The sequence below is a fragment of the Hyalella azteca genome, unplaced genomic scaffold, assembly GCF_000764305.2.
Source record: "Hyalella azteca isolate HAZT.00-mixed unplaced genomic scaffold, Hazt_2.0.2 contig14484, whole genome shotgun sequence".
Classification (NCBI taxonomy): domain Eukaryota; kingdom Metazoa; phylum Arthropoda; class Malacostraca; order Amphipoda; family Hyalellidae; genus Hyalella; species Hyalella azteca.
The window spans coordinates 10,995-20,640 of NW_025944365.1; positions in this window are offsets into that span (position 1 = coordinate 10,995).

Genomic DNA, 9,646 nt, shown 5'->3' on the forward strand with positions numbered 1-9,646 from the left:
CCTATAGCAATAACATGGAGGGCAAGAACTTCTATAGCAATAACATGGAGGGCAAGAACTTCTATAGCAATAACATGGAGGGGCAAGAACTCCTATAGCAATAACATGGAGGGGCAAGAACTACTATAGCAATAACATGGAGGGCAAGAACTTCTATAGCAATAACATGGAGGGCAAGAACTTCTATAGCAATAACATGGAGGGCAAGAACTACTATAGCAATAACATGGAGGAGCAAGAACTCCTACAGCAATAACATGGAGGGCAAGAACTCCTATAGCAATAACATGGAGGGCAAGATGTGATACTGACGTTATTTAACGTGAGAAATGATGTGATGTGGAATCATAGTATTTTAAAAATAAATATATTTTGAAAGTCATGATTATTGAAAATCATGATCTTGAAATCTTGATATTTTATGAATTTGAATTGTCATGTAAATTCGCTGAATATTTTGTACCCATTACATGAGGATGAGGGGGGATGGGTGGTGAGGGGATGTGTTTTGAGAGGTTCACCATTCACATCCACTCTAATCTTCCCAATTCCCCTCTGCCTTTTAACTGATCCACTACTTTCACTTCCCCTCACCCTATATTCTGCCTCAGGAATACTTTTTTTATTCCTCAACCCCTCGTCCCCCCCCCGCCATCAGCCTCCCCCAGCATCGTTTTATCTTATGGACACAAAGCTTCTGCAGATCATCAATCCTGCGATCCCTGAGCCGGGGCTGGGGGAGAGGTATGGCCCAGTGTAGGATGGGGGCAGTGGGGCTGGGGGAGAGGTATGGCCCAGTGTAGGGTCTGTCTCTTATACACATCTAGATGTGTATAAGAGACAGGTAGTGAGAGACTCTGTCTCTCGCACCCAGCTCCCGGGTTCGAGTCCCACTGAGGACAAGTTCTTCCGGGAAGCTCAGCTCATGGTCAACTCAGCCATTCATCCAACTCTGGTTAATAAATGAGTACCTGGCTTGTCCAGGGTGTTGTGTAATGCAATCAAATGGTTAGTGCCCAGGAAAAACTGACCAGTGGCATTAGTGCCCAGAAAAACTGACCAGTGGCATTAGTACCCAGGAAAAACTGACCAGTGGCATTAATTAGTGCACGGAAAAACTGACCAGTGGCATTAGTGCCAGGAAAAACTGACCAGTGGCATTAGTGCCCGGAAAAACTGACCAGTGGCATTAGTGCACGGAAAAACTGACCAGTGGCATTAGTGCACGGAAAAACTGACCAGTGGCATTAGTGCCCAGAAAAACTGACCAGTGGCATTAGTGCACGGAAAAACTGACCTATCACCCGCCTTTTCCTAGTCGCCACTACCAGGAAGGGCAATTACAACAACAACAGAAAGAAGGAGAGGAAACTCTTGCGATTGCGGAGATATGATATAGGTCATATACAGAAATATACATTTTCATAGTTTTCTTTACAAATGCTATTATTTCCTTGCTGTTCTATACGTTAGAATAACCCTATGACCATGCAATATGTATACTTTATGTCTTTATGTTATCTCATTATGCATTGTTTAGTCATGCGACATCAGCATGACTAGCATCTGTCGATTACATGTTGACATTTCGTTCATTCATGCACCAATCACCCATAGCTCCAAAAAACAAGCCTTTTGATTCTACGTTTTGGTGAGGCTCGCACCCACACATCACTTGCTTCTCCGCTGAGCTACTAAAGTTCATACTCACAAACTCGTGACGATATTTTAGCCTACTTATTGAATTATTGATTCCGTGCCCTCACGTGGGCTGGATAAGAGGGCTAGGTCCTCTTATCCTGCTGCTCTTTACCCTCATGTGGCGAGGGCTAAGGCCTCTTATTCTGCTGCTCTTTACCCTCACGTGGCGAGGGCTAAGGCCTCTTATCCTGCTGCTCTTTACCCTCACGTGGCGAGGGTTAAGGCCTCTTATCTTGCTGCTCTTTACCCTCATGTGGCGAGGGCTAAGTCCTCGATTCTGCTGCTCTTTACCCTCGCATATAGCAAATACTAATCATAGGTAGATTCTGCGACATTGGTACATTGTGAGACAGTAATTGCGCGACATTTTGTCGCACAATACGCCAAAAATTTCGCGATATTGTCGAAATCTTGAGTAACGTTTTGATCCAACAATTCCGCGATACGGTTTTCGGGAACTCTTAAGAAACGTGCATATATTTTCAACAGGATAAAGTATTGTGAGTAGCACTGATGCGCCATTAGCCTGGCCAAAATAGGTCAAGTTGATCCACAAAAGCGCAAAATTTGAAAACAACGAAACCCAACTTAGTTCTCTGAGTTTACGCAAAGCCAGTAACTTGATAGCTCGGATTCACCGTAACAAACTTGAGACCCTGGCGTGCATTAGCGCCTTAAACTTAAGTTGACCGCCCTTGTAGTTTTGCTGAAACTTCACTAGCGAAATAAACTCTACTTACTTGAGTTCACTTCAAGTTTGTCCGAGTGAACTGGTCAAGTTTGAAGTCAGTACTTGAAATTTGAAGTCAGTAGCAAGGTTAGAAGTTCCTATTTTCAGAACTTGGCGCTTTCTAAGATGGTAGAAACTTCCAAACTTGAAACTTTTGAACTGGAAGTTAACAGTTTGTCAAGTTAGCCTTTATTCCCATAAATTGACCATGAATAACAAATAACTTGAGGTAACTTTAACTGAAGGCATTAATAACTTTTAAATGTGTTCATGAGCGCTGTTGTGGTGCAGGCTGTTGTGGTGCAGGCTGGTGTGGTGCAGGCTGTTGTGGTGCAGGCTCTTGTGGTGCAGGCTGGTGTGGTGCAGGCTGTTGTGGTGCAGGCTGTTGTGGTGCAGGCTGGTGTGGATGCAGTTTCCCCATTATTGGTTCTTTCTCCCCGCCTCATGATTCTTCCCCAAGTTTTTACCCCACATCTCCCAACCCCTTCCTCCTCATCCCATTCCCTTACATTTTCCTCAGTTTCCCCCGGGTTTACCCCCTTTTTTCCCCCCACCCCTCCGGCCCCTCCCCTCCTCAGAAATTTATTATCTTGATAAAGTTTGCGCGCGCCTCCCCACGGGGGTTGGGGGGAGAGGGAGGTGGAGGAAGGGGGGAGCGCAAGTGAGGCTTTCTTTGGGGATGACATAAATACTTCCCCGGACTGCCTACCCTGGGGAATATGAGGGGGTGAGATGGCGGGGGAATATGAGGGGGTGAGATGGTGGGGGAATATGAGGGGTGAGATGGCAGGGGAATATGAGGGGGTGAGATGGCGGGGGAATATAACTTCCTATCCACACATTTTATCCTCTTTTGCATACAATAAATCCCCATATGATATACCGACGCCAATTTACTGAGAAAATGCACTTCACCGCTCATATCTCATGCTCCCCACTCCCCAGCCTCTTCCCCAAGCCCCGGGCATTGAGCCTCGGTCCCCCGGGGGTTCAATATTTGCGAGGCGTCGGGGCTTCTTCATAAATTGCGGCGGTGGGAACACCACCGCCGCCATCTTACCCACCGCCTTTGCTATCGTTCAAAAAAATAATAGATTTATATCCGCCATTCCCAAGCGATAATTCAATAGTTATGGTAAAGAACCCGCTGGTTTTTTGGAGCTTATTTTATTATTTTATTCGCATCAGAAACCTAATTTATTAGAGTCCTGAAACTGAACATTTCATATGGTACAAAGCTACCAATTTGAACGTCACAGTAGAAGTTTCCTCAACATTCATAAATTCATTAGAGCCATAAATGAATCTTTACCAGATATTCAATAAACTTCTCATTCATAAAATTTTGAGTAATCCTAAGACCAGCAACAAGCCTTTTATCATGATTCACTGCAGCATTCATCATGACGTGATGTACTGCAGCATTCATCATGACGTGATGTACTGCAGCATTCATCATGACGTGATGTACTGCAGCATTCATCATGATATGATTCACTGCAGCATTCATCATGACGTGATGTACTGCAGCATTCATCATGAAAAGCTCTGCAGTTTTCGTTAATTTAATCACAATCAAGAGAAACTTTATTTAAGTCAGACCAAAGCTTCGTTTTCTTTGGTGCCTCTATATCCTGATGTATCCGGCTCACAACTCTACGGACACCGCACTTGAGATTCAAGTTGCCTCGGCAAGAAAGTCTGCGGAGATCGCACATGAGATTTACTTTAAATCTATATACTAATTTTTAAAAAAATTAATATTATTAATTTTACTCAGTTGTAGTCAAGAATATATTATTTATAATTAATACTTGATTTTCCAGCAGCCCACCTTTCGTGCACGATTATTTTTAAGCTGTCCGCCACAATTTAATGTTATTTTCTTTCTAATTTCATTGGACCGCGCTGGACAATTCAAGAATTTTTCTATCTCGCTTTTAGCGCCAGTTTCCCACGCGCCAAATTCGCATGTAAACTCAATTACGGCCGTCAATGCCGGCAATCAGACGCGCACGCCGGCCTCGTCCTGCTGGTCACACAAAATATTTCGCGTGCTGGACAGCGAGCGCAGTTTAAGAATATTTTTTATCTTGGAAACTTTGAAAAAATCTTATCATATCTCTTAAAAAAATATTATTTCGGTGTCATGCAAATTCATTACTAATTTCAAATGTGATCATCGTTAGCGGATGACATCGATAGTGATGGACTTAATTAACATGAAGATGAGAAATCATTTGGATTTAAACATAATTCATGATGCTGCGAGATATTGTATAATGTACAGCAATAGACGGTACTAGAGTAGCGTGAGAATATCTGGCACTAGAGTAGCGTGAGAAGATCTGGCACTAGAGTAGCGTGAGAAGATCTGGCACTAGAGTAGCGTGAGAAGATCTGGCACTAGAGTAGCGTGAGAAGATCTGGCACTAGAGTAGCGTGAGAAGATCTGGCACTAGAGTAGCGTGAGAAGATCTGGCACTAGAGTAGCGTGAGAAGATCTGGCCCACGCCGCGGCAGTTGCCCCGCCGCCTCCGCGGGGGGAGGTTGTGTGTCTCTCTGCAGCGCCGGCCTCATCGGAGGCTTGGAACTCAGTTTTGTGAGGCAGGGCCTTGTGAGGGGACAGTTCTATGAGAAGTTTACTTTGTGAAGGGAGTGTTCTATGAGGAGTGCATTTCACGAGGGAAGTGCATTATTAGGGTAATGTTCTGTGGGGAAAAAGTTTGTGAGGGAAGGGCCATTTAAGAGGTTACTTTTGAGTGAAGAGGTCTATAAATGAACAGAGCTTAGAGAGGAAGAGCTTTATGAGTGAATCATTTCATGAGGAAAGAGTGTTGTGAGGTGGTAGTGAGGAGTGCCCTGCTAAATATAATCAATTTAAATCAATTTTGAAGGCTAATAATAAAGAGATAAAGAGGCTGTTTACTGAACCTGTAGGTTTGTGTTATATCTAAATAAAATAAGACGCGCATCCAATACAAGGCGTATTAACTATACATTGTTTATTTGTAGCGAGGTTGCGACTTGTACGAACAAGATCGTGCCGTTACAATGGGGCAAAAAAAAATTTACTGTATGTGTACTTCGAGTAGAATCCGATCCAATTTTTTCAGCCTGTTATATTCATGTTTTTTCATATATAATTTTATATCAATATTATTCTCAGTATTCCTGCTGTAATAATTAGCGAGTTTCATCTCAATGTTTCTCACACAAGTCCAAAGCTTCTGAGCTGCAATGATGCTTCAATAAAATCTTTTTAGACTAATGGTAAGCTGCTCTAATGCAATGTAAAAATATAACCTTACTTTAACCATTAAGTCAATTAACAAGTTAGCTTTCCAACCATCAAGGACATTATCCAATCCACGTACTAACCATTTAACCATTTAGCAACTTAATCTTGCAGCCTTTGTTGACATTATCCAATTCACGTTCTATTCATCTAATTCTAACCATTTAACAACTTCACCTTTCAACCATTTAACCACATACACTCATATACACTGAAAATTTTGACCATATAATCACTTAACCATTCTAATATTTAATTCCGCTCATCTATTTTATATAATAATCGTGCATCGCATATTCAATTTTAATTTGCCTCTTGTATCCAAAATAGCAATTCTACGTTGAATCGCTAGCCTTGCTAGCCTAGCCTAACTACAATTCTGCGTTGATTCGCTGGCCTTGAAACTGCAATTCTACGTTGATTTACTGGCCTTGAAACTGCAATTCGCACATTTGAATTCCTGCCCCCGAATTCTGCTGTCAATTAAATGACGTGGCAGCGCATACGCGGTCAGAGGAAGGGGTGAGATGGCGGGGGAATATGAGGGGGTGGGATGGCGGGGGAATATAACTTCTTATCCTAACATTTTATCCTCTTTTGCATATAATAAATCCCCATATGATATACCGACGCCAGTTTACCAAGAAAATGCACTTCACCGCTCATATCTCATGCTCCCCATTCCCCAGCCTCTTCCCCAAGCAGGCTATTGAGCCTCGGTCCCCCGGGGGGTTCAATATTTTCGAGGCTTCTTCATAAATTGCGGCGGTGGGAACACCACCCCCGCCATCTTACTCCCCGCCGCTGCTATCGTGTAAAAAAATAATAGATTTATATCCGTCATTTCCAGGCGATAATTCAATAGTTATTGTAAATAACCCGCTGGTTTCTTTGAGCTTATCTTGTTATTTAATTCGCATCAGAAATTTTTTTTATTTGAGTTCTGAAACTGAACATTTAGGAAGGTACAAAGCTACCAATTTGAACGTCGCTGCTTACAAACTACATCTCGTGGTACGGGCGTGTAGCAGAGGTCGGTAAATGCTGTAAGGATCTAGTTGTATAGTATGCAGGTACTGTAGTAACATTTACCACATTATTATGAGGTTAATCGCCCGGTACTGATATGTAAAAGATTCCTCACCATTCAAAAGTTAATTCGAGCTATAAATGAATCTTTACTAGATAGTCAATTATCTTCTTATTCTTATTCAGTGTGAAGGCGTACGAGAACAGACTAGATAAAGCTGTGGAGAAATATATGTTCAGATTTGAAATGCCCAGCACCTTATCGAACCCGGTGGAAATCTAGTAGCTACTTCAAACTATCGCCAGTCATGAAAAGATCCGGGCAAATAACACGATATTAGATCTTCAGTGAACAAGGCACGAAAAGGAAAAGAATCGGCGACAGGCCACATCAGGCCTACATGTACTGCAGCATTCATCATGATGTGGTGCACTGCAGCATTCATCATGACGTGATGTACTGCAGCATTCATCATGATGTGGTGCACTGCAGCATTCATCATGACGTGGTGCACTGCAGCATTCATCATGAAAGGTTCTTGCATTTTCTGTTAATTCAATTGCAATTGGGAGAAAATTTATTTAAGTCAGACCTAAACTCCGTTTTCTTTAGTGCCTCGATATCATTAAGTAGCTCATAACTCTACGGACATCGAACTTGAGATTCAACTTCCCCCAACATGAAAGTTTGCCGAGATTGCTGATGAGATTTGGTTTACTCTTATCTTATTTTTCAGTCACTAAAGGATGTCACGAATAATACGAGCATAATTATTTGACCAATTTTATAATTATATTAAAATTAATATTATTGTTCTTATTTGTTTGTAGTTAATAAATAATAATTTATAATCTGTGCCTGATTTCCCAGCAGCCTAACAAACATGTACGATTAATTTTAAACTGTCTGCCACATTTTGATGTTATTTTTTATTATTTCATTGGACCGCGCTGGACAATTCAAGAATTTTTCTATCTCGCTTTTAGCGCCAGTTTCCCACGCGCCAAATTCGCATGTAAACTCAATTACGGCCGTCAATGCCGGCAATCAGACGCGCACGCCGGCCTCGTCCTGCTGGTCACACAAAATATTTCGCGTACTGGACAGCAAGCGCAGTTTAAGAATATTTTTTATCTCGGGAATATAGAAAAACTCGAAAAAATATTTTTTTGGTGCCATGCAATTTTATTGCAAGAATATTTAAGAATATTTTTTATCTCGGGAATATAGAAAAACTCGAAAAAATATTTTTTTGGTGCCATGCAATTTTATTACTAATTTCAAACGTGTTCATCGTTAGCGGACGACGGCACGGTACAGGAAGGCATCGATAGTAACGGACTTAATTAATATGAAGACAAGAAATTATTTGGATTGAAACTGAATTTATAATGGTGCGTCATATTGTGTAATGAATATAGCAATATAAAGCAGGGTTGGTGCTTGTTCTGATTTTTTAACTAAAAAATAAAAAATAAATTATTTATTTTTTTCATGATTTTTTCAATATACGGCACTAGAGTAGCGTGAGACGATCTGGCAGCCTCCGGCCCACACCGCGGCAGTTGCCCCGCCGCCTCCGCGGGGGGAGGACGTGTGCCTGTCCGCAGCGCCGGCCTCATCGGAGGCTCGGAACTCAGTTTTGTGAGGCTGGGTCTTGTGAGGAGAGCGTTCTATGAGGAGTTTACTTTGTGAGGGGAGCGTTCTATGAGGAGCGAATTTCATGAGGGAAGTGCGTTATTAGGATAATGTTCTGTGGAGGAAAAGTTTGTGAGGGAAGGGCCATTTAAGAGAAGTTACTTTTGAGTGAAGAGGTCTATAAATGAAGACAGCTTAGTGAGGAAGAGCTTTGTGAGTGAATCTCCTTGCAAATGAAGCGTGTCGTGAGGAGAGAGTGTTGTGGGGAGGGTAGTGAGGAGGTGGAAGTGTAGAGCTTCCTCCTAAACATAATCAACTTAAATCTCTGTTGCTCGTCCCATATCTAAAAGCTGATAATAATGGGGAGATAAGGAGCCACTTTACTGAGCTTGTATACTCGTGTTATATCTACGCTATATAAGACGCGTACCCAATACAGGGCGTATAAACTATACATCGTTTGTTTGTAGCGAGGTAGAAACTTGTACAAACAAGAACGTGCCGGTACAATGGGGGCAAAAAAAAAGCATTTTACTGTGCTACCTGCACTTCGAATAAAATCCGAACCAATTTCTTCATCCTGTTATATTCATTTTTTTTATTATTCTGTTTTCTATCAATATTATTCTCAATATTCCTGTTGTAGTAATTATAATAATACTGGTACATGGCCCCATGAAGAGTTTCATCTCAATATTTCTCACACATGTTCAAAGCTTCTGAGCTGCAAAGATGCTTCAATAAAATCCTTTTGGACTAATGGCAAGATTCTCTAGTGCAATGCAAAAACATAACCTTACTTTAACCATTAAGTCAATTAACAATTTAACTTTCAACCGTTAAGGACATTAACCAATCCACTTACTAACCATCTAACCATTTAGTAACTTCACCTTTCAACTATGTAACCACTGAAATTTTTGACCATATAATTGTCTAACCATTCTAATATTTAACTCCGCTCAATTATTGTATAAAAATCGTGCATCGCATACTAGATTATAATTTGCAATTCTGCGTTGACTCGCTGGCCCCGAAACTGCAGTTCGAACATTTGAAATCCTGCCCCCGAATTCTGCTGTCAATTAAATGACGTGGCAGCGCATACGCGGTCAGAGGAACAGACCGACGATGTTCTCTGCTGACGCTGTGACGCTGTTCTCTGCTGACGATGTTCTCTGCTGACGATGTTCTCTGCTGACGCTGTTCTCTGCTGACGCTGTTCTCTGCTGACGCTGTTCTCTGCTGA